The 21,890-nt window shown below is 36.1% G+C and overlaps 2 long non-coding RNA genes across 2 annotated transcripts in view; one reads left to right on the top strand and one right to left on the bottom strand.

Moving 5' to 3' along the window:
• The window catches only part of LOC140713072 (uncharacterized), a 58,277-nt gene that overhangs the window by 2,751 nt on the left and 33,636 nt on the right, over positions 1-21,890 (top strand). Inside the window, exon 2 of the long non-coding RNA XR_012094933.1 lies at positions 935-1,087. This is a non-coding gene — a long non-coding RNA (uncharacterized lncRNA). The remainder of the gene's footprint in view (positions 1-934; positions 1,088-21,890) is intronic.
• Positions 951-20,002, bottom strand: LOC140713071 (uncharacterized). Its single transcript, XR_012094932.1, has 3 exons — positions 19,867-20,002; positions 19,615-19,692; positions 951-1,055 (listed from the first exon to the last, which is right to left on the bottom strand). It is a non-coding gene; the product is annotated as an uncharacterized lncRNA (long non-coding RNA).

Below are 21,890 nucleotides of genomic sequence, written 5' to 3'. Positions count from 1 at the left end.
AAATAAGTTCATAAAAGACATAGCAATAATATAGATAAAATATAAATAAAAACTTGTCATTGGTTTCATAGAAAATTCAAGAAATCTGTTTTAGAATTAAATAGATCAATACGTTTATTAGATACAAATATCAGGAATCTTCTCGTATTCTTGCAATAATCAATCTAAACTAAAATAAATACGTAAATAAAAGCAATTCAGAGACTTAAACAGGTTGCAACAAGAATCATACGGCACCTACAAGTAGGTGTCACAAAATTATGAAAAAAACTATAAACGTTATTGAATGATACAAGGTAAAATTTGTTTTAAATAAGTGGAGCCATATATCTTCCCAGATCAAAAACTAAATGCCATAAAGATAAAAAAAACTTTTCAAATTGATATGCAAACACAATACAAGTAAATATAATTCCAACAAGATAATTTATGGAGCATAACCAATTAATTTTAAAATACATTTGGAATGAATTGTGTCACAACTCTTAAAAAAGAAGTAGTAGAAGGAAATTGCCCTACCACATACAAGAATTTTTTTTACAATGTAACAGCAATGAAAATCATGTAGAATATGAAGAAATAAATCATTTGATCTATACAGCAGACTTGAGAGCCCAAGAAGTGATACATATGTGAAATGGATAAGTTAAAAAGTTAGAAAATGTATTTTAAAATTAGACTTGTTCCTTATGCCCTAAAGTTAAGTGCACTTTGGTTTTAAAATATCACCAGAGAAGACATTGACAGCTTTTAGAGAAATAATCTTAGTAGCAGGAAAGTCTAAATAAGAGCAAAATAAGGTGCAAACCACAAATAAAACGATATATTTAATAAAATAAAGATTAATAAATATTTTTGGAAAAGATACCAAAAATAATGTAGAAAGTCAAACATCAAACAGATATAAAAAGACATATAATCTATTTTTCCTTAGATATTGCTGCATATGTTTACAACGTTGGCCGGAATTTGGAAGCTGGTGAAGTGATTTCATATTGTCCGGAATTTGGAAGCTGGTGAAGTGATTTCATATTGTCAGGGCTGCTTGCCGTACACTGATGATGGCAAAGGAAAAGATGCAAGAAATGTGAGTTATTAATGATGTTGTTGAGCTGCTGGATAAAGCAATTTTGGAGACTCATTATGTTGGACTCTATTATTGAGTGACATAGTTTCCTCTTGCTTTTGTAACAAATTACCACAAATTCAGTGGTTTAACACAATAAAAACTTATCATACATTTCTGGAAATCAGATGTCCAAAATGGGTTTTAATGGACTGAAATCAAGGTGTTAGCAAGCCTGTATCAATTTCTAAAGGTTTTAGAAGATAGTCTGTTTTCTCACCTTTTTCAATTTTGAGAGTCTGTTTATATTCTTTGGCTCATTGTCCTCTTTTAAACTTCAAAGTCAGCAATCACATCACTCCAACCTCTATTTCCATTTCCATTTCTCTTTGACTCCTACTCACCTGTTTTCTTTTTTCACTTAAAAATATCCTTGTAATTATATTGGTCCCATCTGGATAATCAAGGATAATACCATCATCTCAAGGCCAGCTGATTGGCAACCTTAATTCTATCTGTAAACTTAATTCTCCTTTGCCATGTAAGTCACAAATCCATAGTTCCTAGGATTAAAACACAGACACCTTTGGGAAGCCATTATGCTGCCTATCACAAGTGAATTAAATTTCCTATTGGTTTAAGCTAGATAGTTACCGTTTTCTATTATGTACACTTAAGTCATCTTGATGCATTACTCTTTAATTGCTTGTAGCTGCTACTACTAATTGGTATCACTTGCTGAGTCCTTATATTCTGGGAGTAAGCACCTTAATACATTTAATTCTTATAAGAACCCTATGCATTAGTTATTATTGACATCATTCTTTTACAGAGGGAAAACTGAGGGACAGATTGAGCAACTTGTGGAAGGTCCCCAGAATTTGGGGTTTAAACTACTATGCTACATTGCTCTTTTTTGAAATTTCCATAAATGAAACAGAAATGAAGTTTAGAAACCTAAAATATAAGTTTAAAAACTTAAAAAAAAGTATAACCTCAGCCTTATGAATCACTCTTACCATTTTAAAAACATAGCCTGGACTTATCATCATAGGAGTCCATATCTGCACAGTGTGGTGTTAAAATACCTGTCATGGGGTTCCCTTTGTTTTTTTCTGCATTGTCAAAATAGACTGCTCTTAATTGCCAGTGAACTTTTCTAGAGAAGTTCTTGTTTGAAGACCCTGTTCCTTTGCATTTTCAGTGTGCTGCTGTGGTTCTGCTTGTCTGGCCATCCTGACGGATGTTATGCTTTGCATTTAGTTAACAGTATGTTTCATTTGCTAGGTGTCAACTTCAGTCCCTTAAAAAATCCATTTTTTCTCAAATTGCACTTGCTTCTCAATCTCTTCAATTATTTCCTCATTTTATCTTTTTAATCTATTCTCAGCAATCAGTTATTTAATTAATGCATTAGGAAATTCATAATTGAATGTCTCTTGATTATTAACAGAAAACTATTAGCAGTCAAGAAAAAATGTAAATACTGATTTAAGATTAGAAAACGTTACTAAATATACTAGGCATTTCCATTTTTATAACAAAATGTCATTGGAATCCATTTTATGTTAAGCATCATGTTAATATATTTTGTAAATTAAAAGTAGGCTGGGTGCAGTGGCTCACACTTGTAATCACAGCAGTTTGGAAGGCTGAAGTGGGCAGATCAATTGAGCCCAGAAGTTTGAGACCAGCCTGGGCAATATGGTGAAAGCCTATCTCTATAAAAAATACATAAAATTAGCTGGGTGAGGTGGCACACACTTGTAGTCCCACCTATTCGAGAGGCTAAGATGAGAGGATCAATTGAGCCCAGGAGGTAGAGGTTGCAGTGAGCTGGGTTGCATTCACTCATACAGTGAGTGAGTTGCATCCACTGCACTACAGGCTGAGTGACAGAGTGAGACCCTGTCTTAAACATTATTAATAAATAAAGGAGAAAGAAAGAAAGAAATTGAAATTATTTCAAACTTTTCTTTAAAGCAAGTTGCAGCTCTCTCACCTATTTGAATGTGAAGCTGTGATTGTGCAGAGTATATGTAATGACTCAACCCAACAAATATTTATTATTTGCAAAGCACTACTGTGCTCTACTATGGTGAATTCAAAATTTGGGCAAAGCAAGTTTCTAACTCTCAGGGGTATATGTTTTTATAGTACAGTTAGACTTTACACAAAAATATGTATGTTAAAGCAGAATTTTAAAAGCATTCTGAAGAAGGTACAAAACAATTGGAAAGACTATTACTTAGCAGAGTTTATAGGAGATATCCTGCAATTCAACTTTTCCCCAACATGCCTGATCACAAGACTCATTGAGAGTGCTTACTGAAAATGCAAAATCCTTGCATTTCCTTGAATGTTCTGATTTGGTACCTTCACGAGGACCTGAGGATTTATTTTTTTTCACAAGAAACTTTTATAACTTTTATGCTCAGTCAAGTTAGGGAATTGCAAATATAGAAGAAAATCTTTGCATTGATTTTGAAAGATGGGCAGTTATTTGAAGAGGTTATTGAGGGGGAAAGCATTTCAAGCACAAAACCTTTTGAACAAATGAGGCCAAAATGGCAGAATGGCTTCAGTTAATATTCATTCATTCACCCATCCATTTATTCACCAAGCAATACAGGACAGAGAGAATAAAAATATTAATAAGACACAAAAACTGCCCTCTAAGAATCCTTTGTAAAGATTGAAAAATGTATATATACATGAATAGGTATGCAAATACTCATTCAAGTATATAGACATCTATGAAAGAGCTAAATGATTTCCTAGCTTTGGAGAATGAGAGACTAAGTGATCAATAAGGTTTTGTTCATGAACTTCAAGGCAAGGTATATTTTGCAGACTGTCAGATTTCCAAGAAAAGCTGCCTGTGGTAGTGAAACGGCAGTTCAAAGAGGCAGACTGTCGGAAATTCTGCATACGATGAAAATGGAAACATACACATCTCACAACCACTGCTGCACACTCCAATAGAAATGACTATTGGAATATAAAGATAGCTATAGGTGGGAGAAGAGGGAAAAGGCAAATGTAAAAGCAAATGAAGTCATTTCTACAATCTTAATGGCTGCAGTTGGTGTTGAGTTCTCTGATGCTAGTTAAGAAATGTGACAACTGCTGTTAGAAGAGGAAACAAATCTTTTTAGAAAACTGCTTTGATGAGCATTTTGGTTATGAAAAGTAAATTAGCCTTATTCTGGAATGGAAGGAGAAGGTTAAGACATGAGGAGTAGTTACATAAATGGTATTGATAGACAACGGTAATGTGGGATGAGTTTCTGTATTCTAAATGTAGTGTCCAGATAAGACTTTCTTGGGAATTCTGGGACAGAAACAGACAAATATGTCTTCTGTGATTTCTTGCCACTTTGTTTCCCTGTTCACCAGGATTCCAAATAATACAATTGGTAATGTAATTTTTCATCACCAGATCTTCCAAGGAAATGCAAAGTATCAAATAAATACCAGAGCACGTAGATTACAGCCACCCGTCTGAGTTAAATCCCACCTTTGATGTGGTTTCAATGTGTGGGTCTTTTAATAAATCAAAACTGCTCTATATTTCAGTTTCTTAATCTAATGAAAAAGGAGAAAAATAGCAATTGTAGGATCCAGTTTATAGAGTTATTGAGAAGATTGTTACCAAAACACCAACGGTTCAGTCTAGATTCTGCGGCTCACCACAGAGAAAGCCAATCACTGAGACAACAAATATTGCCAGGGAAGAAGGCCTTAATTGGGTGCTGCAGCTGTGGACATGGGAGATGAGTCTCAAGTCCATCTAACTGACCAAGTTAGGGATTTACATAGTGGGGAAGAAATGTAATTACATGTGGGTAAACAGGATTTAGGGAGGGGTAAAGAAAAGGAGTTGTTCAACAGGAAGCAGGTGGTGAAAAAGGAAATCATGATGAGTAAGAGGTCTGGTATCTCATTGTCCAGATGCAGTGATCTGGTAAGTTTTTGCTTGTAAGTACTGTCTGGAAGGGCTGATGGGAAATAAACCATAAACATCAGTTCTATGGGACAATTGGGCTGGTGTCAAGATGAAATGAGTGTATCATGTAATGTATTTAGAAAACTGACTGTTGCTTTGGAAAATAAAAAGAGAGGACACATGAAAAGTCTACCCCAGGTCCATAAAACAAAATGGCAGATGTCAACGAAAAGAGTTAAACTCTGTAAAATATTTGAAGAGATTTATTCTGAGCCAAATATGAGTGATCATGGCCCATGACACAAACCTCAGGAAGTCCTGAGAACATGTGCCCAAGGTGGTTGAGGTGCAGCTTGGTTTTATACATTTTAGGGAGGAATGAGACATCAATCAAATACATTTAAGAAATACATTGGTTTGGCCCAGAAAAGCAGGACAACTCAAAGTGGGGGCTTCCAGGCTATAGGTAAATTTAAACATTTTCTGGTTGACAATTGGTTGAGTTTGTGTAAAGACCTGGGATCAATATGAAGGAAATGTTTAGGTTAAGATAAAAAATTGTGGAGACCAAGGTTCTTTTGAAATCTCATAGTTTATGCCCTCAGAGACAATAGATGACAAATTCAAATCTTTAAAAGGTGCTAGACTTTTAGTTAATCTCTTTAGGACTGGGAGGGCCTGGAAGAAAAGGATCTAGTTATGTTAATAGAGATTCTTTACAGATACGGATTTTCCCCCACAAAGGACAGCTTTGTAGGGCCATTTCAAGATATGGCAAAGAAACATGTTTTGGGATAAAAATTTTGATTTTCTTCCTTGTCTCATAATGTTATTCCAGTTGGGTTGGAAAGCAAGTCACAATATATAGGGTTATATAAAACCCATCTGATGAGAATTTATGGTTTGTAGGCATGACTCCCAGACCCCTTAGGTAGAACTTTGGGCAAGATAAAAAAAAATCAGAGCTTAGTCCTCACAGACTACACTGATACAGGGAGCTCTCTCTAACTCTAAACACATATAAATCCTAATTTTTTTTTCTTTTTATCCCATGGTGTAAATATATTTTTTAATTGTTTAAAATATATAGCCAAAAAGATGGCTGATTAGAAGAGGCTGAAGTTCACAGCATTCACAAAGAGGAACAAAAAGAGCAAGTGAATAGAGCACCTTCAACTGAAATATCCAGGTAGTCACATTGGGACTGATCAGGGAAACAATTCGACCCACAGAGAATGAAGAAAAGCAGGGTGGGGTGATGGCCCACACAGGAATGATATGGAGTCAAGGGAATCCCCACCCCCAGCCAAGGGAAATGGTGAGTGCTTGCACAACCCCCAAAAACTTTGCTTCTCCTGTGGATCTTTGCAACTTGCTGATAAGGAGATCCCATGGTGAGCCCATGCCACCAGGGCCTGAAGTCAGACACACAGAGCTATGTGGAGTCTTGACAGAGCCTGCTCATGCTCACACAGAGACCCAGGAGTTTTACATACTTTGGCTCTGGGATCCACAACAAATGTGTCTGCAACTCAAGCAAGGTGAGATTTTGTGAAGAGACTGCATCTATGACTAATTGGGGTACCTGAAAGAGACAGGGAGAATAGAACCAAGTTGGAAAACATACTTCAGAATATCATCCAGGAGAACTTCCCCAACCTAGCAAGATAGACAATCATTCAAATTCAGAAAATTCAGAGAATCCAGTGAGATACTCAACAAGAAGATCATCTACAAGGCATATAAACATCAGATTCCCCAAAGTCGAAATGAAAGGAAAAATGTGAAGGGTGACCAGAAATGAAAGGTCAGGTTACCTACAAAGAGAAGCCCATCAGACTAATCATGGACCTCTCAGCAGAATCCCTAGAAGCCAGAAGAGATTGGAGGCCAATATTCAACATTATTAAAGAAAAGATTTTCCAACCCAGAATTACACATCCAACCAAACTAAGCTTCATAAGCAAAAGAGAAAAAAGATCCTTTTCGTACAAGCAAATGCTGAGGCAATTTGTTACCACCAGACGTCCCTTGCAAGAACTCCTGAAGGAAGTACTAAATATGGACAGGAAAAATTGTTACCAGACAATACAAAAACACATTGAAGTAGACAGATCAGCAAAACAGTGAAGAAATCACATAAACAAGTCTGCAAAATAAGCAACTGGTGTTATAATGACACAATCTAATTCAAATATGATAATACTAACCTTAAATGTAAATGGACTAAATGCCTCAATTAAAAGACACAGAATGGTAACCTGAATTAAGAATGACGACCCATCAGTATGCTGTCTTCAAGAGACCCATCTCTTGAAGATGCAAAGATGCATCTTCAAAGATGCAAATAGGCTCAGAATAAAGGGATGGAGGAAAATTTACCAAGCAAATGGAAAACAGAAAAAGGTAGGAGTTGCAATCCTAGTTTCTGACAAAACAGACTTTAAACCAACAAAATTTTTAAAAAGTCAAAGAAGGGTATTACATAATGGTAAAGGCATCAATTCAACATGAACAGCTAACTATTCTAAATATATGTGCACCTGGCCAGGCACTGTGGCTCATGCCTGTAATCCCAGCACTTTGGGAGGCTGAGGTGGGTGAATCACCTGAGGTAAGGAGTTTGAGACCAGCCTGACCAACATGGTGAAACCTCATATCTATAAACAATGCAAAAAATTAACTTCGCGTTGTGGTGGGCTCCTATAATCCCAGCTACTCAGGAAGCTGAGGCATGAGAATCGCTTGAACCCAGGAGGCAGAGGTTTCAGTGAACTGAGATCGCACCATTGCACTCCAGTCTTGGCAACAAGAGTGAAACTCCATCTCAAAGAAAAAAAAGTATATATACACTTATATATATACTTCAACTTGAAGTTGAAAATTAAAAAAAAAGAAAAATCAACTCAAGCTATTTAGAGGCAAAGATAAAGCATCTATGCTTTCTATAGCTATTTTTCCCCATTTAAAGGTAATTAACAGAAAAAATAAATAAAAGTTGATAAATGATTGTGCAACATGAAATAAACATATGATCATAGTAATGCAAGAGCCCAGTGAAGAAAATACCTTTGTGTAAAAAGTTTTACAATAAAAAACCAAAGTAAATTTTGGACATTGTGCTTAGTACTCTCAAGGACATTTAAAACAAAAACAAAATAGGCTGTGATGTTGGGTAAGAAAGGTAAAATGACATGACAACTGGCTCATCAAAAGGAGTAAACAAAGTCAAAGAAAGAATGTGAAGAAACAAGAGCAGAACAGTCATGAAAACACTTTTCAATGAATAAAGAACAGAAATGATGGTGTTGAGCAGGAGCTTCAAAGCTAAAGCAGAAACCAAATGGAGTAGTAGAAAATGCAACTGGATAATACTGATCTGGACTGCAGATAGACTTCTAAGTTGGATAGCAAAGTCAATAACTTTGCAGAAAGAAAATCACGGGTTTAGCTGGATAACACTGAAAGGTGTTTACTATAAAAGAAAAATAATTAAAAGGCAAAACACCTGGGAAACATGATCTTATTTTGTATGAGGTTAATGTTTCTTGGCATGTTACTAAAAATCTCTAAGCAAATTTAGAGTCTGAGCAATCAAATTACATTATTTGTTTATACAGATTCATTTTATTGCACAGTGTATCACATGAAAAGGTAAAATATTTACTAGCTTTTATAGTTTCCTAGGACTACTGTAACAAATTACCACAAACCTTGTGGCTTATAAACAAAGGAAATTTATTTTTATTTTCTTACAATTCTGGAGGCCAAATGTCTGAAATCAAGGTGACATCCAGGCTATACTTCTGAAATCTCTAGGGCAAAATTCCATCTTATCTTTTACAGCTTCTGGTGGTGTCAGGCACCACCAGCCACGTTGGCTTGTGGCTGCTTAACTCTAATCTCTCACTCCTTTGCCTTCACATGGCCTTCTCCTTTTTCTCCCTGTCTCTCCTTTGTTTGTTTCTTATTCAGACATTTGCCATTATATTTAGAGCTTGCCCAGATATCCAGGATCATCTTATCTAGAGATCCTTCAGTTAATTACATCAACAAAGCCTCTTTTTAAAAAATGAGGTCATATTTACAGATACAGGTGTTAATCTTTCTAGCTACTGACATGCTTTGGCTCTGTATCCCCATCCAAATTGCACCTCAATTGTAATCCTCACATTTTGAGAGAGGGACCTGGTGGGAGATGATTTGCTAATGAGGGCGGTTCCCCTATGCTGTTCTCATGATAGGGAGTTCTCATGAGATCTGGTGCTTTAGAAGTGGCAATTTCCCCTGTCCTCTCTCCTGCTGTCTTGTGAAAAAGGTACCTGCTCTTCTTTTGCCTTCTGCCATGATTGCAAGTTTCCTGACACCTCCCCAGAAATGCAGAATGGTGAGTCAATTAAACCTTTTTTGTTTATATATTACCCAGTCTCAGGTAGTGAGACTTTTGTTTATATATTACCCAGTTCTTTACAGTAGTATGAAAACAGACTAGTATAGGAAATTGGTACTGGGAGTGGGACACTGCTATAAAGATACTTGAAAATGTGGAAGCAACTTTGGAACTGGGTAATAGAGAGAGGCTGGAATAGTCTGAAAGGCTCAGATGACAGGAAGATGTGGGAAAGTGTAGAACTTTCTAGAGATTTGTTGAATGGTTTTGACCAAAATGCTGATAGTGATTTGAATAATGAAGTCCAGGCTGAAGTGGTCTCAGATGGAGATGAGGAACTTTTTGGGAACTGGAGTAAAAATCAATCTTGTTAGGCTTTAGCAAAAAGATTGGCAGCATTTTGTTCATGCTCTAGAGTTCTGTGGAATATTGAACTTGAGAGAGATGATTTAGGGTATCCAGCAGAAGAAATTTCTAAGTAGTCAAGCACTCAAGATGTGTGTTGCCTTTTTGTAAAGTGTACAGTCATATGCATTCAAAGAGATTATTTGATGTTAGAACTTATATTTAAAAGAGAAGCAGAGCATAAAAGTTTGGAAAATTTGCAGCCTGACCATGAGGTAGAAAAGAAAAACCCATTTTTGGGGGAGAAATTCAAGCTGGCTGTAGAAATTGCATAAGTGATGAGGAGCTGAACGTTGATAGCCAAGACTATGGGGAAAATGTCTCCAGGGCATATACAAAAAATTTGCAGCAGCCCCTCCCATCACAGACCCAGAGGCCTAGGAGGGAAAAATGGTTTCATGGGCTGGCCCAGCATCCTGCTGCTCTCTGCAGCCTCAGGACTTGGTGCTCTACATTCCAGCTGCCCCTGCTCCAGCCATAGCTAAAAGGGGCCAATGTACAGCACAGGCCATTGCTTCAGAGGGTTCAAGCTCCAAGTCTTGGCAGCTTCCAAGTGGTGTTAAGCCTGTGGGTGTGCAGAAGACAAGAGTTGAGCTTTTGGAACCTTAGCCTAGATTTTAGAGGATATATGGACTTGCCTGGATGTCCAGCAGAGGTCTGCTGCAGGGGCACAGCTCTTGTGGAGAACCTCTACTAGGGCAATGCAAAGGGGAAATGTGGGGTTGTAGGCCCCACTGGGGCATTGCCTAGTGGAGCTGTGAGAAGAGTGCCACTAGCCTTCAGACCCCAGAATGGTAGACCCATTGACAACTTGCAGTGTGTGCCTGGAAAAGCCACAGTCACTCAATGCCAGCTTGTGAAAACAGCCATGGGGTCTGTACCCTGCCGGACCACATTGGCATAGTTGCCCAAGGCTGTAGGAGCCTACCTCTTGCATCAGCATGGCCTGAATGTGAGACATGGAATAAAAGGAGATTTTGGAGTTTTAAGATTTAATGACTGCCCAGCCAGGTTTTGGACTTGGCCAATATCTCCCATTTGGAATGGAAACATTTACCTAGTGCCTGTACCCCTGTTGTATCTTGGAAGTAACTAACTTGTTTTTGATTTTACAGGATCATAGGTGGAAGGGACTTGCCTTGTCTCAGATGAGACTTTAGATTTGGACTTGTGATGCTCATTCCAGTTAATGTTGGAATGAGTTAAGACTTTGGGGGACTGTCAGGAAGGCATGATTGGTTTTGAAATGTGGAAAGCACATGAAATTTGGGAGGGGCCAGGTGCAGAATAATATGGTTTGGCTCTGTGTCCTCACCCATATCTCATCTTAAATTATAACCCCTACCTGTCAAGGGAGGAACCTGGTGGGAGGTGATTGGCTGATGGGGGCAGTTTCCCCCATGCGGTTCTCATGATAGAGAGGGAGTACTCATGAGATCTGATGCTTTAAATGTGGCAGTTTCCCCTGTGCCCTCTTTCCTGCTGCCTTGTGAAGAAGGTACTTACTTCTCCTTCGCCTTCTGCCAGGATTATAAGTTTCCTGAGGCTTCCCCAGCCAGGTGGAACTGTGAGTCAATTAAACCTCTTTTGTTTAGAAATTGCCCAGTCTCATACAGTTATTTACAACAGTGTGAAAACAGACTAATACAGCTACCATTCAACTCACTACACCAGCTTCACTCTCTTAAACGCCTAGGTTAAATAGTCTATCCCATACTGTTATTTATCCAACTAGAGGTAATTTTTTTTTTATTATGATAGGTTATTCTATATAGTAAAAGGACCCTGAGGTTTTGAACCCTAAGCTTATGGTATTCTCCTTTTTTCTTTGTTGTCTATGTAACTAAAATTTCTTCTGAATGTCTCTGTGTGTCTGTGTGTGTGTGTGTGTACATGTGTGTGTGCATTTTTTTTTTTTTTTGGGTAGTAGGGAGAAAGGTAGGAGTATCAGTTCTATTATATTTTATAGTTAAAAACTACTTTCAGTAAAGGAGAATTGTTAACTGTTTACCTGTGACATTCATGTTACTCTATGAGTCTCCTTGTGTACTAGCATTTGTATTAAATCAGAGCTAGATTACTTTATTCATGCAGAAAATTTAACACAATATTTTACCGGTAAGAAATTTTCTTTATGAGTGTTTCCTCCAAAATATACATATTTTAGGTTTAAAATCTCATTCTTGCTCTGAGGATCACATTGTTTAGATGCTAGCCTATGTTCTATATCTCATATCTATGTTCAATAATTAGACCCTGATGTCAAAAGCAATAAAATCTGACTTCATTTGTATTAGTAACATAGTACAAAATAATGTTTATTGACTGCATGACAAATGAATGAATCCTTTATTATAGGTTTGGGTAAATAATCAAAAAAGTCAAGGTAAGGGGTGCTTCAAAGAAGATCCCAATTTTCTACTCCCAGAGGAGAAACAAAGCAGATTGTAGTGTAGACTTTAAAGAGCTCAGAAATTCTAACACAATTGTGATTATAAGAAGAAAAATGTCAGTGACAAGTCAGAACAACATTGTTGCAAGAGTCCTATGGTGAGCTGCTTAGTCATTTTGGAAACTTCTAGGAATTGCCCTGCAGGTGCTACTCTCAGGTGTTGCAAGGGCTTTTGTTCTATATAAATTATCTCAAATTCTATACTTCTATCCTCTCTACCTTCAACAATATTTAGTTAGAAACACACAAAATGTTTATTATATCACCTATCTCCAGGAAAGAAGTTCATTTTGTTTAGAAAGGGATATAAACACAGATAAATTAAGTGTTAGTCAAAGCCACACAGAAGACTGGCACTGAATTATGACTCCAAACTATATCTTGTAGTTTCCAATAATTTCTACTGAAAATAATAGTGAAACCGACCATAAGTGCAATGTGAATTTGTGCCTAATGATAACTGCTGCTGTACTGAAAATTTCCTTTCTCCCATAATGCTCAGAATTGGCAAATGTACAGTCAGACCACAAAATATATTAAGGCCAGCGATTCATTAAGTGATGCCGTAGATTGAAGGAAAGATTATATTAAAGTTTATGAGAGGCTTGGGTCCAAGAAAAAGATGCACACATCTAAATTCTGATGGTGCTCAAATGTTTCAGTGCCTTATTAATCCGCTCAGTCTATACTGTCTTTGAGACTGCAGCAAAGAAAAAATATGATTGATTGTGCTGCAAGATATGTGCTTTTTGCATTTCTGTTAACTATAAAACAAGCACCATTTTAATTAAGCTTCTTCCAAGCAATTCAGGTGCTCTATAAAAATATAATGAAGCAATTAAGATGTGTTAGAAGTGACTGAGATATCTTTTTCACTTGAAAATGTGCAAGTGGAAGTCAAGCGGGCTTTTTTTTCTTTTCTTTCTTTTTTTTTTTTTTTTTTTTTGTCTTCCCCTACCCTCAAAACAAGGAGGCCATTTAATCTCAAGAAAAGGAATACTGGATTTAAGTAAAGTGTTGGTTGATTTAATATTTTAACCTTTCCTAAATTTAGTGTGAATCTAAATACAAAATAACTTTTTATTGTTATTCAAGGTTTGAAGATGTGTAGGTGTTGCAAATTATGTTAGGGCTACAAAAACACCCTTATAAAATTTTTATAGAAATATTGTGGTGCCTAAATAGAGAATCATGAAATTTTTTAAAGATCATGTATAAGAATTAAATTGAGACAATGACCCAGAGATTCTGTTTACTTGAAAACTTAAGATTTTGAGGAAAACAGATGAGTTGGGATGTTTCTTATCTGATCCATTAATTTATTTGGGTGTGTCAGTATAACCTATGCATAGGATGATGTACTCTCTGCTTCCACAAAAACAAAGGAGTTTTCTGCTTCCATTGTAAAACTATTATTTATTAGGTCTTTCCTAATTTCATGTATTATGTCTGCCTCTCATTCATTCAGTCAGTATCTGTTGTGCCAGATATGACGTTAGGTTCTAGGGATATAAAGGTGGTCAAATCGCACTAAAATTGCCAATAAGAGGTTTATATTCTAGTGTGCAAGAACTACTAAAAGCAACAACAATGTGAAACAATGAAATAAAATAATAACACATTGTGGTAACTATTGAAAAATAAAATCATAGGCCAGTCATGGTGGCTCAATCCTTTAATCCCAGCACTCTGGGAGGCCAAGGTGGGGAGCATCACTTGAGGTCAGAAGTTTGAGACCAGCTTGTCCAACATGGTGAAACCCTGTCTCCACTAAAAATACAAAAAATAGCTGGGTGTGGTGGCACATACCTGCAGTCCCAGCTACTTGGGAGACTGAGACATGAGAATTGCTTGAACCTGGGAGGCAGAGGTTGCATAAACCAAAATCATGCCCCTGCACTTCAGTCTGGGCAACAGAGTGAGACTCTGTCTCAAAAAAAAAAAAAAAGAAAAAAAAAAAAAAAAACACAACATAATGATAAAAACATCAATACTGACTCTAGGATGCTAGTCAGGGAGGTCACGCTGAGAAGCGGATAATATATAGTCCTGGAAGAAATATCTTCATAGAGAGACTAGAAGAAAGATCAGGAAAAAGTTGATATTTAAAATGACATGCAATGAAAAACATATGTGAAAAAAATCCTTACTTCATTTTGAAAATGTTGCTGTTATCAAGCTCACCTATTTCCCTAACTAAATGTATTATGCTGCAGGTTTAGGCTATTTCCATCTCAATGGAGATAGATAATTTTGCATGATTTCCAAAGTATGCCATTTTTGTTGCAAGTCAGAGGAAATGAAGACTGAAACAAATACTGGGAACAATATAAAGCCGGAAATTAGAAACACTGCCACTGGTACAACAGATATCGTTCTTAGAGATAAAAATATAGAAAGTGGTGAATTTAATTGAATTGCATATTTTTTCAATGGTAGAAGGTAGCAGAATCAAGACAGAAAACTCCAGGTGACTGACTACAAATCTTAGGTAGGGCGATATGTAGGTAGTTGGATAGATAGATAAACAGGTAGATTGGCATTCAGTAGTTATATTGCCCTCTCCCATTCTAGTTACTTTTCTATTAGTGGCCCAGCATGAATGATAGCTCTAAAAACTAGAGTTGTTAATTACTGTTATTCTGTAATGCTTTACTTATAATGAATGTGCTAATTCTTTGGTTTATTCCCTGGGCATTTTTATAATGGGTGCAATTTTGTAAAGCAACCGAATAACTAAATATATGTTAAAGCTGCCTTCTAGCTAGCAGGCTGGTTCAGATAGAATTGAATATCATGTTCCTGAGTAACTTCTGTGTGCCCAATGGCAAGAACCTAAGCAAAGGCAGACTGAGATTTTAGTAACTTCATTTCAAGAATCCCCTAAAGGACCATTAGCTGTGAAGATGACAAAGGCAGGGTAATGGCCAGTGGAGAGCAACACATTGGTTATTCTCCTGAAGAGGTCAAATGTGTAAACTCATAAGACTTGAATGTTCTAGCCTGGATGAATAAGAGCCCTGTAGAATGGACTGCTGAAGGGGGCATTATGAATTGTGTAGGATGCTAGTGCTCTATTATTTAAATTCTACTACTATGGATTTTTTTCCTCTAGCTGAGTTAATTTTTAACTATTGGATGAGAGGAACCAAAGAAAGACGAAAAGTCATTGGCAAAGTGTGCGTGTTTGTAACAGAGAGAGAGAGAGAGAGAGAGAGAGAAGGGCTGCGAAGACCAAGAATAGGCTTCACCAATAATCCAAGAATAATGGAAAAGAAGAATAATATTATGCTGCCTTGCTTTATTAGTATTGTAGAAAACAGGAAAAATTGAGGTTTTCCTTTATAGGTTCCTGTTTCCTACCTTCCTTTGCTACACTCTTTCATGCTGATCTCCTTTGTTGCTTATTATTGGTTATTTATTGTGTACATAGAACTATGCTAGTGTAAATATGTTTATATAAGCTACCTCTTAAAATGAACAAGAGCCAATTGTTAAAACATTAAGAAATTTTGCAAGGTAGTTGTTAAACTACTGGTACCTTGAAATTGTCCAGGGAAGAGTATTTACACCACTAAAATAGTCAAACCACTAAAATAGTCACACAACACACACACACACACACACACACACACACACAATTACTACTTTTTCTGTCTTTCCTTGGTTTTTTTTTCCCTGTGGAGAGCCAGTTCCCTAGTATACCACATGTATATGTACGCATGGGAGAGTGAAAGTGTGATGAGGGGAGCAGAGCACATAGGAGCTTTAAAAGTTCATGGAAGATGCATATTGTAGAAAAATTATGCATACATTTGAAATTTTTTTCCACCAAAATAAACTTGAACTAACATGTTATGACATGTCTGCATAGGACCTAGCTTGAGGCACTAAGAAAGATAAGACATAAGTTTGAAAAGAGTTCCTATTAGAGCAACATGAATTCTGCTAAAATTGAAGCAATAACAAACATCACATTTATGGTGAAGCTTAGATGGAAAAATGGTGAAATAACTGATGATTTATGAAAACTTTATGGGGTCAGATTGCTTCAAATAAAATAGTAATTTACAAATGAATAACTTGTTTTGAGAAGGGACAAAATGATGTTGAAGATGAAACCTGCAGAGGCAAACCATCCACACCAATCTGTGAGGAAAAAATTTACCTTGTTTGTGCCCTAACTGAAGATAAATGATGAATAAAAATACAAACAATAGTCGATGCCACAGGTACCTCAGTTGGTTCAGCTTAACAATTTCGACTGAAAAATTAAATTTGAGCAAACTTTCCATTTGGTGACTGCACAAACCATTGCACCCAGATCAAATTCAGACAAGAATAGTTGTCAATGGAAATTTTACACAAGTGAGATAAATATCCTGAAGTATTTCTATGAAGAATTGTAACAAAAGATAAAACATAGCTTTACCAGTGTAATCCTGCAGACAAAGCACAATCAAAACAATGGCAACCAAGAGGTGAAACTGGTCCAGTCAAAGCAAAAGTGAACTGGTCAAGATCAAAGCTCATAATAATAGTGTGTTGGTACACTTAATGTATTTTACTTGTTGAGTTTCTGGAGGGCTCAAGCATATTAACATTTGCTTACTATGATAGTATTTGGAGAAAGTTGGTTAAATCTTTAGCAGAAAAAAAGCCAGGAAACCTGCAACAGAGTTTTTCTCCCACCATTACAAAGTTTCTGTTCATTCTCATCAAACAAGAACAATTTTGCGAGAGGGTTTTTGTTTTGTTTGTTTTTGAAAGTCATTTGGCACCCACCTTTCAGTCCTAGTTTGGCTCCTTCTGAATTATTTTTGTTTCCTAATCTTAAAAACTACTGTAGAGGGCACCCATTTTTTTTTTAAGTCATAATGTAAAATGACTACATTGGCATGGTTAAATTACCAAGACTCTCAGTTCTTTAGGGATGGATTAAATAGCTGGTTGCATTGCTTACAAAAATGTCTTGAACCTGATGAAGCTTATGCTGAAAAATAAAGTTTATATTTTTTATTTTTATCTTTCAATTCAACTTTTTTCTTGTTTTTTTTTTTTTTAAGTTTCCTCATATTTCCTTTACACTTGGTTAGTTATAACCTAGGAGGTAAACTAAGTTGAGATTAAGGAGAACTACAGTATAAGACAGTGTAAGGTAACTTCTGTTTAGGGGTAAATGTGAGTAAGGTAATGCAGCACATGGAGAATTTACATTCATTTGGTAAACAGGATATTAGAGAGGTCAGGAGATGGAGACCATCCTGGCTAACATGGTTAAACCCCGTCTCTATTAAAAATACAAAAAATTAGCTGGGCGTGAGGGTGCGGGTGCGTGCCTGTAGTCCCAGCTACTCGGGAGGCTGAGGCGGGAGAATGGAGTGAACCCGGGAGGCGGAGCTTGCAGTGAGCAGAGATTGCGCCACCGCATTCCAGCCTGGGCGACAGAGCGAGACTCCGTCTCAAAAAAAAAAAGAAAAAAAGGAGTTACAAAGAAAATCTTAGCTTTAGTTTGGAAAGTAAGTTTCAAGCTTTGAATGCCATCATGTAGAAATAACTGTGGCATTTACTGAGCACTCTCTGGGTTCCTCTAACTCTCAAGAAGGAACCATATGCAAATGTTAACAGTGTGGAGAAGACCTGGTTTCTGTATTTATTTAGGGTATGTGATGACCTTAAAAATATTATGGTCACTAGTTCAATTCTCTAACCCTTCCAAAACAAAACAATAATATACATGTGTGACAGAGTGTGTGTGTATTTTTTATATTTTGAGGAGTGGAGAAAAATAGATAATCAGTAGAAATGCTGTTATTCAACAATTTAAAAAGAAGAAAAATATTCATTTTGTAGGATTTCATGACTTCACATAAGTTTCATGTTTTCCTTCTGATGTAATGTTATTTGGATTTATATAGACAGTCCAATTAAATTAAGAGGTGCATGAACTGGTAAATACTGTTAAATGAGGAAATGCCTAATGCAGGAAATGAGCTTTAATCTTAGCATTAAAACTGTAAGTGATGTAGTTTGGAAGATAGAATGTGCAAGGAATTAACTGTTCATAAAGTCAGTGATGTAGGAATGGTATTCCTTAAAGTGAAGTTACTCCCATTGATTCAAATTGGTTTTGGCAAGGAGCTGAAACTTCTTGTAATTTATATAGTGCCATTATGGATCTAGATTAGAGCTGAGTGTAAAAATGCCCTCATAAATGTGCAAAGATAATCTACTAAACTTAATTTTGGATGTCTTCATCGGAATAAACTTGTGAGTGTGCTTCCTGAGGGCAGGAAGAGGCAATAAGATAATTGCTCAAAGAACGGTCTCTGGAATCAGACTCTGGCTTCAATACATGATTGGCTATTATCAGCCAAGAAGTTGGAAGAGTGATTTAACATTTTGCATTTATTTCCTCTCATGGAATAAGAAGAAAATGGTATCTACCAGTAGGGACATCTTGAAGGTTCAATGAGAATATGCAAGTGGAACACACAGTAAGTGCTATTCCACAAATGTTTTCTGAGCTCCTCTTATGTTTCAGGTGCATCTTAGTCACTTAGAACACATACATGAATTAAGATAGATCTCTACCCTACTGGATCTTGTATTATACCACATTTTAATTAATATTGTCATTATTTCTATTGCTATCTTTATTTTTATAAAACCTAGCACAGTACCCGATTAGTAGGTGCTCAAAAAATTTGCTTGAATGAATATTCAACTAAAACTCTGTTGATGATAGATAAGCAGCACCTCTGAGTGAACAGAATAAGGGTAAATGCTTTGGAAAGTTAGAAATACTACAAAAGAGACTCAACACAAGCAGAGCAGAGTTTTCCCACTGTGAAATACACCAGAAGAATGTGTTAGAATGAAAATTCTAGTTATCGCTGTAGGCAAATCTTACATTCAAATCTTTCTTTTCTTAATGGTTAAAAATCTGACTAAAGGAAATTTTGCATTATGTATGAATAATTTTAGAAATATGTTGTTCTTTCAGCTTTATTGGTCTTTGAAATTTATCCAAACCATTAAAGAGTCACAGTTAGTAATTCCAATATCCAATACAGTAACAAATGAGACATTGGTTTATTTTTCACTAAACCACAACTGATAGAAGCAACTAAATAGATAAAAACCCTAAATTAAAAAATATATTGGTATTAGTCATGTCAAAGCAGATATTTCAGGATGAATTAAGAAACTGTAGCTCATAGAGTTAAGTATGTCTAATACTATTAGGCAAAAGAGAGAAGCACTGCTTAATGGATCAATTCCATTAAGGAAAGAAAAGCAAAAAATGCAAGTGATTTCAGTTTAGAAATATAACTATGAAAGTCAGTTACCTGACCACTGAAGTTCTTTTCTCCTCTTCAAATGCCATTTCTGTTCTGTCAGCATTGTCAGTATATGCAGCTACTGTACTGTGGAAAGTAATTATATTATATGGCAGATAAAACAAGGAGGTATGCATCAGATTATAAATAACTTAATTTTGCAAAGGAATTTTACATCTTAATCTGCTGGACTATCACTTTCACTTAGGCTTTGAAACCAAATTATGTTATTGTGTTCTGTGATATAATTTAATAACTCACCCATAAGGAAATGTCAGGTCGCATTTGCAACAATCCAGGGGCCATTAAGCCAGATGGAAGGTCATGCTGTTTGAGGATTGTAAATGAACCTGTCCAACAAAGTTTTGGTTAGGAACAGCCAAGGACTCATTATGTAGTCAATTTACCCAACTGCTTGCAAGAACCACGCCAACGCCAAGGCTGTTCTGTCCTTTGAAGTTTGAAATGAGTTTGAACATACAGGAATTTTTTACTTTCATCAAGCCAGAAAGAAAATTGCTTTTATAAAAGGCAGTCATTTCCACATATTGCTTAGAACATTAGAATAAAAATTAAATGTATTGTTGAAATATCACTGAAATTTTTGTTTCTTTCTTATTCATTTTCCTCTTTCCCTTCTAAATTCTGCCTTTCCTTGGTAGTGAAACACACACACACACATCCACACACACACACACATACACATTAATAAAAAATCAACCACTCAAACAAGATAACAGAAAGGTACAGAGAAATCTATGCTTCTGAAAATAAAAATATTCACTTAAAATTATAATAATGTCTTCATTTAATGTTTTAGTTCCTTTGGTTTACAATGAAGTTAACAACTTTTGATTATCCATACTACGTGATTGAATATGAATACTCCAAAGTGGATAATTAAATGTCAGTTTTTATTTATTTAAAAAAAATGCATTTTGAAGATCTGGATTCTTCTAATGATGTTTAAGTTATTCTCTAGAGCAGAGAATCAAAATTGGTTATTCTAGCAAAGTATTATTTTACAATTAGTATATTTTCATTTTAGACAATATCAGATAGTTAACACATTTATTCATGATCTCATATCTATGATAAATTTTGAAATTTCTATCTATATCTTTCAAAGCATGGTATTTTACTAATTTGAATTTACTGACTTGTGTTTACTGACCATATATACAACTGATCCTCATTATTTGCAGATTCTATATTTGTGAATTTGCCTATTTGCTAAACTTTGTTTATAATGTCAAAATCAATACTAGCAGTGCTTTTGAAGTCATTTGTGGACATGCACAGAAATAGTGAAACATTTGAGTCAGCTATTAGGCAAGTTCCAGCTAAGGAGGAACAAGGCCTTCTTGTCTCAGCTCTCATATAAAGATGAAAAGAGGATGGAGAAGGTCAGGGGTGGTGCAATGTAGTGCACAAAGCTCTGGTCTGGGACCAGTTGGTCAGTGTTTATATCCCCACTCTGACACCTGTTAGGGGGCATGGTTTTATGCAAGTCACTTCATGCTTTTGAATCTTGCTTTCTCCTTTGTAAAATAAATAAACTATTCCAATTTCTTTTTATTTTTTATTTTTTTTGAGGCAGAGTTTTGCTGTTCTTGTTGCCCAGGCTAGAGTGCAGTAGCACAATCTCGGCTCACTGCAACCTCCACCTCCCAGGTTCAGCCTCCTGAGTAGCTAGGATCACACGCATGCACCACCCTGCTTGGCTACTTTTGTATTTTTAGTAGAGATGGGGTTTCACCATGTTGGCCAGGCTGGTCTCGAACTGCTGACATCATGTGATCTGCCTGCCTCAGGTTCCCAAAGTGCGGGCATTACAGGCATGAGCCACCGTGCCCAGCCAGGATTTGTTGTATTTAAGATTTAAGATTATAATCTCTGAGAAATGACTGTATGTATACATACATGTATATGTATGCAGATATATATACATACCTACATGTATATGTATGCAGATATATACATACCTACATGTATGTGTATGCAGATATATACATACATGTATATGTATGCAGCTATATACATGTATATGTATGCAGATATATACACACGTATATGTATGCAGATATATATACATACATACATGTATATGTATGCAGATATATATATATACACACACAATTTCTCCTAGGAACAAAAATTTAGTATTTAATTTAGTGTTCATAGTGACTTTATAGAACACGATTACCATGAATAATGAAGATCAGCTGTGTGTGTGTGTCTATGTGTGTGTGTATATATATATCACCAATCTAAATTGTGATAAA

The sequence above is a fragment of the Chlorocebus sabaeus genome, chromosome 12 (assembly GCF_047675955.1).
Source record: "Chlorocebus sabaeus isolate Y175 chromosome 12, mChlSab1.0.hap1, whole genome shotgun sequence".
Classification (NCBI taxonomy): Eukaryota; Metazoa; Chordata; class Mammalia; order Primates; family Cercopithecidae; genus Chlorocebus; species Chlorocebus sabaeus.
The sequence above is the reverse complement of the archived record's forward strand: the minus strand, read 5'-3'. Positions and strand labels throughout refer to the sequence as shown.